Source organism: Patella vulgata, chromosome 2 (genome assembly GCF_932274485.2).
Source record: "Patella vulgata chromosome 2, xgPatVulg1.2, whole genome shotgun sequence".
NCBI classification, from domain to species: Eukaryota; Metazoa; Mollusca; class Gastropoda; family Patellidae; genus Patella; species Patella vulgata.
Genome location: NC_065880.2, coordinates 11524028 through 11543843, shown reverse-complemented (window position 1 = coordinate 11543843; position 19816 = coordinate 11524028). Strand labels below are relative to the sequence as shown.

Genomic DNA, 19816 nt, shown 5'->3' with positions numbered 1-19816 from the left:
TTACAATCTCTATGCTGTTGACGCGTAAGAAAATGTTTTTTTTAAAAAAATGACCAGATAATTGTAGTAATTAACGTAATAATTAATATGCGAATTAATTATATTGTTTTATATTGATTAAGGTTAGTTAAAACCGACATACTTCAGTAAGATTTTTATTTTTTTTAATTTTAGCCTTTGAAATATATTTAACAAAAAATATAAGAGGTGACCTCTTTTAAAACAAACTGACGGCTAACACTAGATAATGTACTTAACAGATGTTCTAACCGATGGCTTTTGATTTTAAACTAGATAAAACATAATATCTTGCTGTAAAACATTCTATCCTTATAGAGTTTTCATTCATTAGTTGGTTTTGTTTTTCAATAAGTGGTGTACATATGATTTATTTTAATTTGTTGAAATCATTTACCGATTATTTGTAGATATTTTTTTTAATTTGATGGAAAGTTTGCTTCTGTAGTCAAATGTTTGAAATTTGAACAATATTTTATCTGTTGATAGTTTTATATTTAATGAAAGGTTTTAATAAAATGTGGTGGTATGATGAATCTGTTCCAATATTTGAATTATGAAAATAGTGTGACCAAGTTTCCATGACCGAAATATGTTCTTTATATAAATGGGTTTTATTTTCGTTACACAGTATTTTAGATTCGATTTATATATTATAGCGGTGGTCACTGTTATCTTGTATGGAGTTATGACATGTTTTAGCACCATGTAATTTAATATCTTTGAGAACTAAAGAAAATGTCTTCTGTAAAGGTAATTTGGTGACTATGTTTAATTAACACCAGTCTTTTCGTTGTGACATATGTTTTAATCATCAAAATAAAAGTCAAGCACCTTGGTGTCATTTGATATTCTTGAGAACCAAAGAATATGTCTTTGGCGTGGGAAAGTTTGGCATGTGTTATATAATCAGTGTCTTAGCTGTGTCAGATGGTTTAACTATCAAATTACAAGGCAACACGACTTTGGTGATATTCTTGAGAATTGAAGAATGCGTCTGTTGCTTGGCAAAGTTTGACAGGCGTTTTTATTGCCAGTGCCTTAGCTGTGCCAGATGTTTAAAATGTTTTCAAAGTATTTGCTTTTTTGACAAAAGATTTTGGACAAAGAAAAAATTTGATTTTGCTTAAGTAAATCCATCTTAATAAATGATAACTCCCAACACACACACGCATGCACAAACACACACTCGGTTCCCAACATGCACACATACACAGATTCGCCAACCACACTCATGGGCTGCCACACCCACACACAACCCTCCCAACACACACACAGTGCTCAACATGCACACATACACAGACACCCACTACACACAACCCTCCCACCACACACGCTCTAATTGACTGGGACACCGACACAATCACCCACAAATCATCTTATCTGTCAAACATATAGAATGTAATTCAATGTTAAAAAAACGTACTTACCTATACGTGGCACGAGGGGATCACGATGGCTAAGTGGGTAAGGCGCTGGCTCGCTAGCCTGGAGGTCGGGTGTTCGATCCCTGCATTGGCCGAGAAAGTTCATCCCGATTTTCCGGCGTGGTTCTCCCTTGTAACTAGCCTTAATCAATATAAAACAATATAATTAATTCGCATATTAATTATTACGTTAATTACTACAATTATCTGGTCATTTTTTTAAAAAACATTTTCTTACGCGTCAACAGCATAGAGATTGTAATTTTTTAACAACTCGGCAAAAAAAATATAACTGGCCTAGAAGGAATATAGAGGTTATTGGCATATTTAAAAAGGTCCATTGCACCCATGACGAAGTTTTGTGTGTAAAATACACAACTTTCTATTACCACTCGCATAATAATTTGGAGCCTTTATTATCTCGAATCTCTCAGACAATTTTATTTTGAAAGTTTTGATATTTTCTATTTTCTTTGTTGATGAATCCAATAAGTTCCAGTCTCGAATTGTCATTTTAAAACATTTCTCATACCTTAACGATGTACAGCTTGTATTTATTTAAACAAGTACGCGAGTTTAATTAACCGCAATTAATATAAACAATTAATACACCAATTAAAATATTACTTAATACTACTTTTACTTTTAAAACATTTTGTCATCTGTTAACGACATACAGCTTGTAATCTTTTAACAAGTACGTGAGTTTAATTAACCTCGATTAATATAAAACAATTAATATACCAATTTGCATATTAATTAATACGTTAATTACTACAATTATCTGGTCATATTTGTTTTTTTAAAGCCATTTTCTTACGCGTTAACAGCATACAGCTTGTAGTTTTTTTAACAACTCGGCAAAAAAAACTGGCATAGAAGGAATATAGGTTATTGGCTTATTTAAAAAGGTTCATGGCATTTTTTGGAATATCGGTCAAAAGTTCACCTACTACCCCGAAAAACATCTGTTAAAACATCTTTTAAATACATAATGTAATATTAACCTGGTTTTTAAAGAAGTAACCACTTTTATTTTTCTTAAATATATTTCAAATGCTAAAATAAAAACATTTAAGTACGTTAGGGTTAGACTAAACTTAATTAATATAAAACAATTAATATACTAATTAACATATTAATTAATGCGATAATGCCTACAATTATCATTTTAAAACATTTCTCATACCTTAACGATTTACAGCTTGTATTTATTTAAACAAGTACACGAGTTTGATTAACCTCAATTAATATAAACAATTAATATACTAATTAATATATTACTTAATACTACAATTATTTGATTGGTGACATCTGAGAATATTCAAGTTCCAAAATATTAATCTAGTCCCTATTAGTCAGTATGGACGTTAAAACTCGTTTCATTTCTCTTATTTAAAACCAAATTTTGGTCGTGAAATTCAAAAGATCAAATTGAGAACTACCACCAGACCAGTAAATAATTTCACCAAATTTAAATAAATAAAAATAAATTTAAAAAAAAAAAATAATGAAAAAAAAGAATTAATGAAAAAAAAAAGAATTAATGAAAAAGAATTAATGAGAAAAAAAATTAATTAATGAAAAGAAATTAATTAATAAAAAAAATTAATGAAAAAATAATTGAATTATGAATAATTAATGAAAAGAAATTTATTAATAAAAAAAAATAATGAAAAAAATAATTGAATTATGAATAATTCATGAAAAAGAATTCATGAAAAAGTAATTAGATTATGAATAATTAGATTATAAATAATCAACTAAATGAGGAAATAACAAGACTAAATGAACAAATACAATTAACAAATACAATTAACAAATACAATTAACAAATACAATTAACAAATACAATTAACCATACAATTGACGGGAATGTCTTTTAGGATATGTTTTGGTCTTTGGGTTGAAGCGACGACGAAAAAGACGTTGGGGCGTGGCGAGGCGGAGCCCATGCGCGGTACAAATAAAACATTTTGTTTCACACCACCAATAATACATTGAATAAAAAGATGATCAGAGCGTCCGCGGGCGGGCTGGGCGGGTGCGGCGGGCTGGGCGGGCTGGACTGGGGGGGCTGGACTGGGCGGGCGGGGGTCGCGCGGGTTCGTGTGAACTACGCACGCTCGTTACGGTGACCCCCCCCCCCCCCCTATCCACAATTCAAATTTAAACTCACAACTTCATATTACCTAGTTGCCACGGGTTTCCATCGACACTACAATTAACCGTTAACACCCACCCCTTTAAAAAAAAAAAAGGCGGACAACATTACAAACACACACACCCAACAATTCAAATTTAAACGGACAAGGTGTTCATATTACGTCATTGTCACGTGATTCTATCGTAACTAGGGTCAACAACCACGCCCATAAGACGTTGCTAAGGTAAACAAAACAGGGGAAGATAACCCCTACCGGAAATACCCCTTTAAGTACAGTATTTTACTACTATGTGGCTCCCATCAAAACAAACGAAACATACATCAAGGAGCAAACCAGTAGGGTTTATATTGGAGACATTATTATAATATGACAATATTTAATGTTTGAAGAAATGCATTTCTCAGTTTAACGGTGGTTTAAAGTTTATATTTTATAATCCAGTTGCAGACCGGGTGATGACATGTGGCTCCCAGCAAAACCAATCTGATTAAAATACAGATCTATATTTCGTTTCGTTTTTTTTTATACTTTCGATGGCCTACACTACAAGTGTAGTAGAGACAAGTAAAACGAAATTTTGAACTATAAAAACGAAACGAAATAGGATCTGTGTTTTAACCAGATTGCCAGCAAAACAAACGAAACATACAACAAGAAGCAAACCAGTAGGGTTTAAATTGGACAATATTTAATGTTTGAAGAAATGCATTTCTCAGTTTAACGGTGGGTTAAAGTGCACGCAGAAGCTACAAAATCGTTTTAAATTCATTTGCCCAAGCCAAACCCGACTAATTGTGAAATGCCGAGTCTTTATCTCACTAGACACGAATATTTATGGCCCATTCAACAGTTGTAAATGTCACATCCATACTTATGGAGCGGAATTGACGCAGTAATGCGTAAGCTAATATACTTCAATGCATGTAACTTCTTACCTACATATATACATGTAGTAAATTGGATATTTTTTATATCATGAGACACGAATATGTAGTGCTCTTCAACAGTTGAAAAAGGTACAAACATATGGGCCGAAATCCAGGACATAATTTTTACTCTTAACGTAGTAAGCTAATACTTGTATATGTAGTAAATTGTTAATTTGTATTACTTCTTTTTTAAAACTGCAGTTTGAATTTGTATTTTTTTATATTTTTAGTTTTAATGAGATATTTTATTTCTTTATTAAAGCAGATTGTGGTCTGTTTAGATGCGTCATGGTTTTAATTCTCATTATGGTCACAGGTGGCGCTGTTTACAATTATATGGTGGCTGATAGTTAGTGCTAAATGATAAGGCCAGCTCAATTTTTGGTCATATATCACGAGATGTAAACAGGGCTAGGGCTAATCCCAATCTTAACCCTAACCCTGGACCTAGCCCCAATGCTTACCCTAACCCTAACCTAAAATCCCGCCAACAATCACGTTCTTTAACCTTATTTACATCTAAGCGACCTCGACAAAAATTTAACCGTAAAAACTCGTCTTTTTCATAATTAGATCAAGAGTTATAAATATGTCGTGAAATCCGTTTCATACAAACCAACAACAAAAATGTGAGTAAATTCATAAAATATCTTTTGGAAAGCTCACCGAACGCTCGACCAAAGTGTTTTCTTTAAGTTAATTTGCCCGTTCGGTTAAAGCCGTCGTACACGAGCAAATTTTCTTTGACAAATAGAGATTTGTCGTACACGAGCAAATTTTCTTTGACAATTAGAGATTTGTCAAAGAAATTTGCTCGTGTACGAGAGGAAATTTGCCACATTTTCATTTGCCATATGAGATTTGACAAAAGCTGGCATGCATAGCTTTTTGTCAAATAAATGTGTCAAAGATTTGGAACTTATGCTCGTCTACGATAGGCCGTCAAATAAATTGCTGGACACGGTCAAAGAAAATTTGAAGAGACCGTCCAAAAAATTTGTCAAATTTTCTTTGCTCGTGTACGAAGTTGGAAATTAGAAATTGAGCACATTAAATCAAAATAACATAGACATCGAAGATGCCATGCCCTTTTTAAATTTACCAAAGAATAATATAAGCAGTAAAAAAAAAACCCATTTTAAATCGATAATATGTTATCACGAATTCTCTGTGATTTAAAGATTTACTCATTTAATATCGAAATTCCCTGGTATCGCATGGGAATTGTTTATCAGAGATTGGAAATTCAAATTATTTTATGTTTTCTCCATGAAAATCAATTACAAGAAGGGGCTTAATGAACCTTTGTGAACATGCTTTTACATATATAAATGTATTTTTCATGAGAGGTCGTTGTTTTATCTCCGGGAATCACGTGGCTAAGTGGGTAAGACCCTGGCTCGCTAGCCTGGAGGTCGGGTGTTCGATCCCTGCATTGGCCGAGAAAGTTCATCCAGATTTTCCGGCGTGCTTTCTCCCTGTCAGTGATGCAGGCCGGAGGGCCTGACAAGGACAGCTGTCTAGTCGTTCGGATGGGACGAAAAACCGAGGTCCCGTGTACAAATTGGCGTGCACGTAAAAGATCCCTTGGCAGTTGGAATTCGATATAAGAGTAGGCCGTAGCGCCACTGCCCGGGCAAAAATTTCCTCATAGCACACTGTATGGCGTATGCCCGTCTTCATTAGCCCAGTTTATGAGCAAAACAGTAGGACGTTAAACTCCATTTCATTTCATTTTGTTTTATCGGATGTTGTAATAGACTCAATCTGATTAAAATACACATCTATATTACGTTTCGTTTTTTTATACTTTCGATAGCCTACACTACATGGAGATCAGACCGGTTGTAGCGATAGGTCGCGCCAGAGGTCATGCGAGCGGCTTTTGACCCTATGACGTCAGACATTTGATTAACCAATCAGCATTGATGTTACTAGTGGATTACCCACAGTTCCGTGCAAAAACAGACCGTTTCATTGGCTAATCCCTCACACCATTCAGAACACGTCAATGATAACAACTCTTCCAGATCCTAGTTTTGGACTATAAAAACGAAACGAAATTGGATCTGTGTAAACGAAATTTTGGACTATAAAAACGAAACGAAATAAGATCTGTGTTTTGATCAGACTGTAGTAGACATCGTTCAAGATAAAATTTGACACTAATCCTAGACTAGCCTAGTCATTTAATTTATTAATATTTAATAAAAGAGCCGTTGACAGTTGGAATTCGAAATAAAAGTAGACCGTAGCTCCGCCACCCGGGCAAAAATTCCCTCATAGCATATACAGACACAATGCATGTTCTATGCCCGTCTTCATTACCCCCGAGGGAGCAGAAAAGAAGGAAGTTAAACCCCATTTCATTTTCTTTCCCGCCTACATATATTCGACATTCCTGTTATTTGCAACCATTTAACATAATTCCCATATTACAATTCCCAAGACAAATCAACTTCAGTATTTCTATTAAAGGGACAATAACACTCTTGCTCCAGAAAATAAATAATAGCCTGATTCTAAGTACTAGATGTTTAAGTGTCCTACCTGTTGTGTAAATTATCCATTAAATCCTATTTTACTTGTCCAGAGGGTTCGAAAATATTGTTAAATCGAAGTTTCATTTGAAAAGGTTTACGTTAAACGTTTCAAACCATTATGTTGAATTTTTCAGAATTTTTAAATAAGGTGTGTTAAGATGAAATTTGTATCATCAATTAATTGGAATATTGTAAAATAGTACAATTTGTTGACCAGAATAAAGATTGGGACATATTATTCAGTTACAACAAGAGTGGTATTGAGCCTTTAAAGTTTTATTTACTCCAATCAAAAACAGTGCATTACATAGCGCGACTAAACGATAAGATTGTCGTTTCCTGCCGCTGTTACTATGCAGATAATGGAAAGATAAATTTTCATATTAGCGTTTTCATAATATTAAAAACCCACGCCGTGTTTTGGCCATTCTAATCCTAGTTATAAAACATGAATGCGGATTTACAAATGTGCATTAAAACATTTCAATTCAAAGTTATTTGTCATAAAGAACGTGGGTGAAAATAAATTTGGAGAAAGGAAAAGATTTTCTTCTCGGTCTGTCACTCGTGAATTTCACATATCTCATACTTTCACATTTGGCGTTTAAAATGTAAGAACTAAAGAAAAAACGCCAGATTATTGCTAAAAAATAGATTTGCCCTTGTTACTTTTTTTGTTTATTACCAATTTTTTTCATTTTGTGGATTGGGCCCTGGGTCCCAGTTTCACAAAGCATTCTCAGACTTAAGTTAAGAATTTACTCAACGTCCTATTTCGTTTCGTTTTTTATAGTTCAAAATTTCGTTTTATTTGTCTTTTACTATACTAGGATCTGGAAGAGTTGTTATATTACCGGCGTTTTGGTTGAATTGAGCAATAAGCCAACGAAACGGTCTGTTACGGCGACTTCTTGGCGTGAAATGCACGGAACTGTGGGTAAACCACTAAAAACGTCAATGCTGGTTGATTAATCGATGTCTGACGTCATAGGGTCAAAAACCGCCCGTACCGACCCCTGACACGACCTTTGAATACAACTTGTCAGATCCAATCAGATTGGGTTCCCACTGCCGTCTGATGCCTTACGATAGGATTGTCCCCGTTGATTCCACGATCTGCTACGTGCAGATACGTTCGGATACGACCAACACGATTACTACGACTGACCTCAATATATGATAAGACATGATAGACTCACCACAATTACACCACGATTAATACCACGATTACAATCGTAGCACGAATCGTGATATTGGGAAATAGCATTATGAGGAATATCTTTGACCCCCCCCCCCCTAAAAAAAAAATAAATGCACATAGTTTCTTATTAATGTAGTTGGTACATTCTGTTAAAATAAGACGAACAGTTGTAGCCTGAGAATGTTTTGTGAAACCGGTGCCTAGTCTCCGCTAAGGCTCTGCTCATCTTTCTTTTATTCTTACCCTTGTCAGTGATGCAGAATGGAGGGTCTGCCAAGGATAGCTGTCTATTCATGCGGGCGGGAGGCAAAACCAAGGTGTCGTGTATACATTGGCGTGTACGTAAAAGATCAGTTGGCATTCGATATAAGAGTAGGCCATAGTGCCGCTGTCTGTCTTCATTAGCCCAGTCGGAGCAGAATAGTAGGACGTTAAACCCCATTTCATTTTTCTTTTACTCTTGTTCTTGGGAGCGACTCTGCCATTGCATTTACGATCGCCATGAAACTTGATGGCGGCGATGATGTCATACTCTGTTCTTGTTCCATGGGTTTAGATCTATTTCTTATGGCAACCTCCCGATTAGGTCAAAGGTCTCGAGATGTAAACCCTAACCCTGGACCTAGCCCTAACCCTTACCCAAACCCTAACCCACAATCTCGTCAACAACCCTAACATTAGTACATCTCAGCGACCTTGACGAAATCGGGAGGTGAGAGAGAGAGAGAGAGAAATGGGGTTTAACGTCCACTCGACACAAACTAGATCATTTTGGGACTAACATATGGTTTAATTTTAGTTCAATAATTCACTTGCGCGTAGGAGTCTTTAGCAGTGGGAAGAAACCGGAGGTACCGGAGAAAACCCACGACGCTGGACAGGCGACCCTACTCCTTGTCACGAACAAGCGGGGATTCGAAACCACGCCAGTTGACTCAATGACAGACTTTACGGTACAGCGCGCACGTGCTAACCATTAAGCCACCCAACCCCCCAAAAAATCTGGAGGTAGCCTCATGAAATAGATCTAGCCATATGATACGTTTGTACTGGTTTCTTCAACACAGGGTATGCAAGTCCCTACTACTCTTTACCACATACACACCAGACTCCATGACAAACCGGGGGGTTGGATGGCCGAATGGTTAGCACGTGCGTGCTGTATCATAAGGTCTGTCATTGAGTGAACTGGCGTGGTTTCGATTCCCCGGTTGTTGTACGTGACAAGGGGTAGGGTCGCCTGTCCAACGTTAAACCCTAATTCATTTCATTTCATTTCTCTCTCTCCATGACAGACCGTATGCAGAGGATAATAAAGATACGCGCCGTCAAATAGAAAGACAGTGGCGTCACGGGAATATTCGACCTATTATGCCAGATACGCGTCAGATGTATAGGGCTATGTTTCTTCAATACACGGTATGCAGTCTATACTACTCCTTATCACATTCAATCCGATTAAAATACATATCTATATTTCGTTTCGTTTTTTTTTATACTTTCGATGGCATACACTACATGAAGATCTGACCGGTTGTAGTAAAAGGTCTTTTGACCGTATGACGTCAGACATTGATTAATCAATCAGCGCAGACGTTTGTAGTGGTTTACGGGGATCACGTGGCTAAGTGGGTAAGACGCTAGCTCGCTAGCCTGGAGGTCGGGTGTTCAATCCCTGCATTGGCCGAGAAAGTTCATCCAGATTTTCCGGCGTGGCTCTCCCTTGTCAGTGATGCAGGACGGAGGGGCTGACAAGGAAAGCTGTCTAGTCGTTCGGATGGGACGAAAAACCGAGGTCCCGTGTACACATTGGCGTGCACGTAAAAGATCCCTTGGCAGTTGGAATTCGATATAAGAGTAGGCCGTAGTGCCGCTGTCCGGGCAAAATTTCCCTCATAGCACACTGTATGGCGTATGCCCGTCTTCATTAGCCCAGGTTAGGAGCAGAACAGTAGGACGTTAAACTCCATTTCATTTCATTACTAGTGGTTTACCCACAGTTCCGTGCGTGCGCATCGCACGCCAAGAAGTCGCCGTAACAGATGGTTTCATTGGCTAATCCCTCACGCCATTCAGAGCTCATGTTGTATATCAGCTCTTCCAGATCGTAGTGTAGTACAGACAAATAAAATGAAATTTTGAACTATAAAAAATGAAATGAAATAGGCTCTGTGTTTTAATCAGATTGTATCACACACATACACACCACAGACCGTATGATGGATCTAAAGCCACTCGGCTACCTTATCCACCATCATGGAATCAACAGATGATATTAGTATGCTAATATTTATAAAACGAATTTTCTACATAACTGTTTTCAGGTTTTTTTAAATGTTTCGAAATGTCAATAATTTAATCAGACCAGCTACGCGTCCAAAGATAATATTATTTTTTAAAAATATTCTTCTGTACAAATTGGGATGAATTATACTGTTTTACTGAACAATATTTTATTAAAAATTTCCATGAATATTTCACAGTAGCAAAATATCCCCAATTATTATTCTGAAGTTTACGTTAACGGTGGAAAAACAGAATTTCATTCCAGTTTAAGATGTGTGTAAAATTAGATTACGTGAGCTGGAACATGTGTTGAGATTTAGATGGTTAAAAGAAAGAATTGTTAGTATAATATTTCTATCACATTACATCCTAACACAATCAGATGATGTAAATCCTGCGATTTAGACCGACCAGATCTCTCTTCCTCTGACATTTACAGATGGTGAATGATGGAAAACATTGATGTCGTAAAAACAAAATACCAAGAATAGCCTTTTAGAATGTATGCTCGTGGGTGGGTTTTCTTAAAGAGACACTGTCCAACTGCTCTCATCATTCATCATGCATGGTCTTCGTTCAAAGGGGGTTGGATAGCTATATGGTCAGCGCGTCCGCGTTGTATCATCAGGTTTTGTCATTGAGTTAATTAGTGTGGTTTCGATTCTCCGGTTGTACGTGACAAGGAGTATGGTCACCTGTCCGACCTCGTGGGTTTTCTCCTGGTCCTCCGGTTTCATCCCACTGCTAAAGACCTACTAAAGTCGCGAACCATATGTTAGTCCCGTAATGATCTAGTTTGTGTTGAGTAGATGTTAAACACTATTTTTCTCCCCACCCCCCTCTCTCTCTCTCTCTGTCTCTCTCTCTCTCGTTCAAAACTAAGCTCGCAATTGATTTAAAATTTTTCCGAAAAACGTTAATTTGAGAATTAATATACAAACTGGTAGAAATGTGACTCTGTTGTTGTTGTTTATTACCAATTTAACGTCCAATACATTATGCGTGATGTTATTGACATGTTCATTTGATTTAGAGTTTTTTACATATAAACGAAGGCGTGATAAAACAAAAAGGGGGTCACACCGTGTAGGCGGGTCATCTTATAATAAAATAAGAGAGAGAGAGAGAGATGTGGTTTAACGTCCATTCGTCACAAACTAGGTCATTTCGGGACAAACATAATATGGTTTAATTTTATTTCAATAATGCGCTTGCGCGTAGAGGTCTTTAGCAGTGGGAGGAAACCGGAAGACTCGGAGAGAACCCACGAGGTTGGACAGGCCACCCTACTCCTTGTCAAGTACAACCGGGGAATCGAAACCACGCCAGTTGACTCAATGACAGACCATATGATACAACGCGCACGCGCTACCCCCCCCCCCCCCATAATAAAATGAAGTTTAAACAGTAGGTCCATGATATAGGCAGATGTGACTTGAGTGGATGTACTTTATACTCAGGTTTAGGAATCGTTATCGTATTCCTCCAAACCATTTATTTGAATGATTTGAATAAAATTTATTAATTTTGACTCATATTTTGTTTTTAAAGGACTGATCAGAACTATTTCCAGCATTTCAATAAACGTAACACTAGTTAAATATATACTGACAATGACAAATACTGAACACCAATGACGTATGTGGAACCCACGTGACGTGATGATCCTGCAGTATGGCTATTTGTAGTACTATAATGATTTGTTTAATAAAAGATGTCTCATTTCTGGGCTAAATTACCATATTACTGACTATCTAATATCATACAATTAGTTATTTTTAGGATTCGGATATGTTATTAACTTGTTCCAATGGCATTTAGTACTTAAAGCATATTCCCGAAGGGGATCACGGTGGCTAAGTGGGTAAGACGCTGGCTCGCTAGCCTGGAGGTCGGGCGTTCGATTCCAGCATTGGCCGAGAAAGTTCATCCCGATTTTCCGGTGTGGTTCCCCCGTGTCAGTGATACAGGACGGAGGACCTGTCAAGGACAGCTGTCTAGTCGTTCGGATGGGGCGAAAAACCGAGGTCCCGTGTACACATTGGCGTGCACGTAAAAGATCCCTTGACAGTTGGAATTCGATATAAGAGTAGACCGTAGTGCCGCTGTCCGGGCAAAATTTCCGTCATAGCACACTGTATGGCGTATGATCGTCTTCATTGGCCCAGTACGGGCAGAGCAGTAGGACGTTAATCCTCTTTTCTTTTCATTTCATTTCATATTCCTGAAGCAATGGCCCGAGAAATCCCTCTCTGGCCATTGCTGGATTGACTTCTGATACTTGAGCTTTTAAAGGAGTGTGTCTATTCTTACCGTTCAATCAAATCTCTCCTAAGTACAGCAACATGACAGCCCTTCGTTTAATCATAGAACTAGAATACTAACGGGAACGCCCACCGTGTGACGTCACTACCTTATGTGACGGCGGGCTTCTGACGCTGATATCGGGCACAGCGTACTTCCGGTTTTTGCTCGCACTAACAAAATGCCTGGCGCGAATTGTGTTTTATTCGGATGTTCCGCCTGCAATAAAAGAAATCGGGGTTGATCATTCTATCGCTTACCCAAAAACAACAGAGTGGAGAGAGAATCATTACGTATCATACAGTCTACCAGATCAGACCCGATAAATGACAAGACCTTGAAAATATGTTCAAGACACGTTGAGCCGGATTATTTCGTTGAAAAAGTAAGTGAAAACTCAAAAGAAATTAATTATGTAGATTCTTGTTGGCAGTCCACCCTGACAACCTACAATGAAACAATGAAGTTAAGTTAAACCCATACTAGCTGAATGTCTGTATTTTCATGTTTGCCCGTTAGATTTTACCCCTTCTCTCATCAAAGTTGTATGCATATAGGTTTGTTTACATTAGTGCCGTAGCTAGGCCTAGTCTACTTTCAATTTGTTATGAAATTGACGATTACTACACCCGAGTGTGTGACAGCATGACGATTCTCTCTCAACAATCTTCTTTTACTTTAATTTTATGAATTACTAATTATTATTTATTTTTAAAGGTCAAAGTTTTAACTGAGCAGCTCCATAAAAATTAAAAGTGTATATTTATTTATGACTGACCTTGACCTGTCAAATCCTTTTATTTTTAAATTCCGAAATAATCTTGTTCCCGGTATGAATAATCAACAAGCATGGAAAAAAAATAATTATATCTGAACCTTTTGTTTTGTATGTAGGAACCTTTTTATTTTGATTTTATGAATATTTCAGATGTTTACAAAAATTCTGGGTCCACATATCGAAGATTAAAAGAAGGGTTAGGGAGACTATCAACCTTAATTCTTCTACAGAAAAGCGTAACAACAAAGAAATTGAATCCAAGGAAGTCACCGGTAACTTAAATTTCTATTAACTTAATTATAATTATGAACATTCGATGTTTCCTTATAAAAGATCAGTATATGAACATTTAATTCATCAATATTAAACAGACATTATGCAAGAGCTAAATCTGTCAATTGCAGGTCTTTCTTTAGGCCTGGAATGTTATCTAAATTATTAATTAGACATTAATTAACTTATCCAGACCATAATCAACGCTCGATGGCATCGCTAGCCTGTGATATATACTGGATTAGAGCCCAGTCTGCTACTTCTGATTAAATCAAAAAATGGATAATCGAGACAATGTTTTTTTTTTTATCGTACCGACCTTAGTAATGATGATCGAGGCTAGGCCCAAAATTCAACCACTAAATACTCGGTACAGGGTGGATCAATTTGACTGAATTTTCAGCAAATTCCCTTTACATTATCTAGTTTTTAACTATTATGATGAGAACTGCTAGCTCTTTCTGTAATCTCCCATGATTTTATTTATAAATACTTGTATGAATATCCGATTCTTCTTTATATTTACTTTTGTAATTTTTTCGATTTTATTCAGAAACCGAGAAAATTATGAATACATGTATCTTGTTTTAATTGAGTTTTATGAATTTGTCTATTTTATTCAGAGTCCAAGGAAAACCGAGGAAACTCAATGTTTACATATGAACGAAGTAACCTTTCAGATGTTGGAGAAATCATTTTTATGTCAAATGCCTGCTTTGTGGCTATGTCAGTCTTCAAGTGATTATATCTATCTGTTTAAAACTGAAGATAAAAGTGTAACATACCATTTAACCATAGACAAGGACTTGAATTGTGAATTTTTGTTTCCTGTTCAAATTAAAATTACATCTATAGATTTACTTATAAGAACTGTTGAGAATATGAAGATATGTAGGGGCATAACATCAAAACATTTAGTCTTATTCTCAATGTCAACCTACAACTGTAAGATATATCAGACAGGTTGATCTTTTCATGAACACAAATAAGTCAACATATAAATTACGAAATCTGTGTACTTGCTTCTGTATGTAATAGTTTTCTTGAGGACACTCAAATCGAAATTTTTTGAGTTGTCGACAGATTAACAGAGATTTACAGAGAAAGTAAATAGCAATAATAATAGTTTATTTCACATATATGGCTACATAGCACATTGCATATTCAGATTTTGATTGAAAATATATAATTCAAAGAATCAATATTTACATACTTGTAAATGTAATTTACAATTCAAAAATAGCTTAGCAATAATATATAGTTGCCATATAAACGAGCAAAAAGTGATAGAATATAATCATGTGGTACGAATTTGATTAAAATGTAGATTTCACTCCATTTTGATTTATTTCTTCCAACTGACTCCACTCCACATAGATTTGAGGTCAAATGAGAAGTTATAGAGTTAAACTGTGATCAGTGATGTCAGGTATTTTATTTACAGCACTTTGCTGCAAGCATTTCACACAATGAAAGTAACAAAAACACAGATTATACAGATAATTTCATACAACAAAATAGAAAGTGTATAATTAAACTAAACATCACCTGGCTCTATTGGAATTAATATCGATATTGGAAGTATAAAAATATAAATGGGATTGAATCTAGGATTAAATCTAGAACTTAATCAGCAGTGTTCTACAGATTTTTTATTTCTTGTTATTACTGTATTGTAGATAATAAGTAATGAAAAGAAAACAAGTCCCCAAGTTCACAAAGCATTCTCAGTCTTAAGTTAAGGTTTTACTCAAAATTGTTTGTCTTATTTTAACTTAAATATAGCACTTTACTAACTATTGTTGTTTTAATGTAAATATATCAATAAGAAACTATGTGCAAAGTTTTGTGTTTCTGGATCAAAGATATTTCTCAAAAACAATGATTGAAAGTTGAGCAAATTATTAAGTCTGGGAATGCTTTGTGAACTTGGGGCCAGGTTGATAATTGTAAACAAAATATATCGAGACGCAATGAAATAGCACCTCTGAGATGACGTGGCATAACTTTGCACCTTCCACAGTTGCACAAAACCTAGCTTTTTAAAAGCTGCATTATATACCCCACGTGTGTACCAGAAAAATCAACATACTGATTCTGTTGGGTTTAATTTTTTTGATTGAGAATTGTTCGGGGTGCGTTTACGCAATCTTCAAAACATTCTCACATGTTATCATCGTAATATGATGTTGTTACATCCTTAATTGCAAGATTAAAGCAAATCTTTAAAACAAAATTGAGCTGAAAAGTACTAAGTAGGGCGTTAAACCTGGATTCATTTCAAACAAGATTTACATTCATCCATTTATAAAAGTGATGTATTATTTTTATTGCATCTCAGTATAAAATATTAACAATGATAACAAAATTTATACAAATTTTATACAGGTGCACAACTTGTAATGTGTGAGCTTTATAAATGTATTAAATTATTCTTAAATATACATTATGTAAGATTTTGATAAAGAGCTAGCCATTCTTGCTATAATAGTTCGAAGATAAATAAAGTAAAATGAATAATTTGAAAATTTCATTCAAATTACTCTATTGCGAGCGAAGATATTAGCCTTTGAAGGCCTTTGAAGGTTTGACAAGACGTGTGCAATAATTTCAACCATCGTACTGGTTGTTCGAAGTAGTCTCACTCCTCCATTTTTAGCTTAAATCAAAATATGGCTGAACTGTTCTAATCTATTTAATATTGGAGAAATCCGATGCCATCGAGAGTTGATTAGGGCCTGGATAAGTTAATTAATGTCTAATTAATAATTTAGAAAACATTTCAGGCCTAAAGAAAACCTGCAATAGGCAGATTTAGCTCTTGCATAATGTATGTTTAATCATTATTATCATAAGCTTATGGATTTTTTTGTGCATTTCTATTTGCCTTTAGTGTTTATCAATGGTCATTATCTGTTAAATTCACAAGTTTTATTTAACAAGCATCACTGTCATGTGTATAATATATCTTTGAACAGAGCCTTGGATCATTCCAACCACATATTGTTGTTCTTGTTTTTTAAATTAGTCATCTTGAATAGTAATTTAACCATTTGTTCCAAATGATGATAAACTTATACTAGAAAATGCACAGGCAGATGACAAGTTTTGATGTATAATATTCCTTGTTGAGGTTAAACTCGATTGAGGTTCGGCAAACCCTTGAGATCATGTGAACATCAGATCATTTTTCATATAACCACTACTTGAACTTTCCCATTAAATTTAACTGGATTAGTTTGAATCTTAAAAAGAAAATAAATAGCAATGAAAACAACATAAATAAAAACCAAACAAAATCAATAGCTATGAATTAAAATTACCAGTGTAAATCTGTACACAACCAAAGACAGGATTGGAGGTTATAATTTCCCTCACAATTTTATCTAATTACGAGCTTGATACCAAATTAATACAGTTCTTTAAAGGCTCAATACCACTCTTGTTGTAACTAAATAATATGTCCCAATCTTTATTCTGGTCAACAAATTTAACTATTTTAGAATATTTCAATTAATTGATGATACAAATTTCATCTTAACACACCTTATTTAAAAAATTCAACATAATGGTTTGAAACGTCTAACGTAAACCTTTTCAAATGAAACTTCGATTTAAAAATATTTTTGAACCCTCTGGACAAGTAAAATAGGATGTAATGGATAATTTACACAACATGTGGGACACTTAAACATCTAGTACTTAGATAGAGATATTATTTATTTTCTGGAGCTTTCAAGCCAGCAAGAGTGTTATTGTCCCTTTAAAGTAAATATTATACAAAATAAAAGAAATTGTTCCAAAGCAATTTGGGATCACGTGGGTAAGACGCTGGCTCGTTAGCCTGGAGGTCGGGTGTTCGATCCCTGTATTTGCCGAGAAAGTTCATCCAGATTTTCCGGCGTGGTTCCCCCTTGTCAGTGATGCAGTACGGAGGGCCTGACAAGGACAGCTGTCTAATCCTTCGGATGATACGAAAACCCGAGGTCACCTGTATACATTGGAATGCACGTAAAAGATCCCTTGGCAGTTGGAATTCGATATAAGAATAGGTGATAGTGCCGCTGCCCGGGCAAAATTTCCCTTAAATCACACCTTATGGCGTATGCCCGTCTTCATTAGACCAGCATAGGAGCAGAACAGTAGGACGTTAAACCCCATTTCATTTCATTTCCAAAGCAATTTGATCGTTTAAGAAGAAAAAAAATATATAGACATGGTCGAGACTATAATGAGTTTCAAAACTTGCCCATTTGCTACGAACACTATGTGACTATATGTATGTATGTTGTATATGTAGAAAACTTACGGATGCTACTGGAACGACAGGTTGAGATGTCTCAAACAAATCTTTAGCAAAGAAAAGCTGTAGTAAAGAATACACATTTTTTTTTTTATAAACAATATTTTTATTCAGGATGTCTGAATGGGATTGGGGAACAGGCTTAGCCTATGTAAAACCCCTTGTTATAATTTATTATAAACAAGAAAAGGGCACTGGGAAACCAGCCAAAACTGGCACGGACATGCCAAAGGCTAACAACAATATGCACAAAACAATAAATAAAAATAATAACAAGTCCTAAATAAAATGTGAATGTCATCATAATTTATTAATAATAATTTTATAATATGTAGTAGAAAATGATACACAAACGTGTGTTCGGATAATTTAATGTCCGAAAATAAATGGTTTATACTCCCGATGGTATGTTATATAACAAATTTAAAAAAAACTCATTAAAATTATGAATAACTTACATCTATTACACCGTCAAGTTCTTGAAATTCCAGGACGTCGTACGCTTCTGCTATGTTGACATACGGCCGGAAGTTACTTGTGCCTTATTGACAATGTGGAGCTCTGTTTAAACACGAATCACATTGTTACGTCGTTAGGTATTGGTTGTTAATCGGACTATTGACCGATTCTGACATTTGGAACAGAAATTTTCTTTCGTTACGGCAGTGCTTGAGTGGGATTATTTTTAATCAAATGGAACACTGTACATAAAGAGGCATTATTTTGCCTATTGCAGGTCTTTCTTTAGGCCTCAAATGTTATATGGATTATTAAGTAAACATTCATTAACTTACCAAGACCATAACCAACTCGATGTCATCGAATACTCGAAATTGTCAACAGTTTCAAATACAATTGAAACTGTCAAAATGATGTAATTTTAAATATTAACAATGGTAGCAATGCCAATCGGGACTACGCTGTTCTTATAACGGCGATAATTCGACTCATAATACATTTTCAACATATTCCCTTTTCACTATCTATTTTTAACTATCACAGCGAGAACTGTCAGCTCTTGATCTAAATCATACATAATACTCCTTTAAAGGGACAATAACACTCTTGCTGGCTTGACAGCTCCAGAAAATAAAAAATAGCCTTATTCTAAGTAATAGATGTGTTAGTGTCCTACCTGTTGTGTAAATTATCCATTAAATCCTATTTTACTTGTCCAAAGGGTTCAAAAATATTTTTAAATCCAAGTCACATTTGAAAAGCTTTACGTCAGGCTTTTCAAATCATTAAGTTGAATTTTTTCAATTTTTTAAATTAGGTGTGTTAAGATGAATTTGTATCATCAATTAATTGGATTATTGTAAAATTGTACAATTTGTTGACCAGAATAAAGATTAGGAAATATTATTCAGTTGCAACAAGAGTGGTATTGAGCCTTTAAGCTAGAATTGATGAATAATCAATTGATTATTTTCTTGAAAATTGCCTTTTATTGTTCTTGTAAAACGTGCGTGGAAAATGCACAATGTCTTCGTAAAGTAAATGAAATGAAATGAAATGAAATGGGGTTTAACGTCCTACTGTTCTGCTGCTATGCTGGGCTAATGAAGACGGCCATACGCCATACA

The 19816-nt window shown here is 35.3% G+C and overlaps 2 long non-coding RNA genes across 2 annotated transcripts; one reads left to right on the top strand and one right to left on the bottom strand.

Moving 5' to 3' along the window:
* The first annotated feature begins 12969 nt into the window (after window positions 1–12969).
* On the top strand, window positions 12970–14613 carry LOC130010886 (uncharacterized). The gene is made up of 3 exons (XR_008786179.1): window positions 12970–13261; window positions 13805–13926; window positions 14551–14613. It is a non-coding gene; the product is annotated as an uncharacterized LOC130010886 (long non-coding RNA).
* A 406-nt stretch (window positions 14614–15019) lies between these two features.
* LOC130010887 (uncharacterized) lies at window positions 15020–18780 on the bottom strand. The gene is made up of 3 exons (XR_008786180.1): window positions 18689–18780; window positions 18237–18293; window positions 15020–17172 (listed from the first exon to the last, which is right to left on the bottom strand). It is a non-coding gene; the product is annotated as an uncharacterized LOC130010887 (long non-coding RNA).
* Between the last annotated feature and the right edge of the window lie 1036 nt (window positions 18781–19816).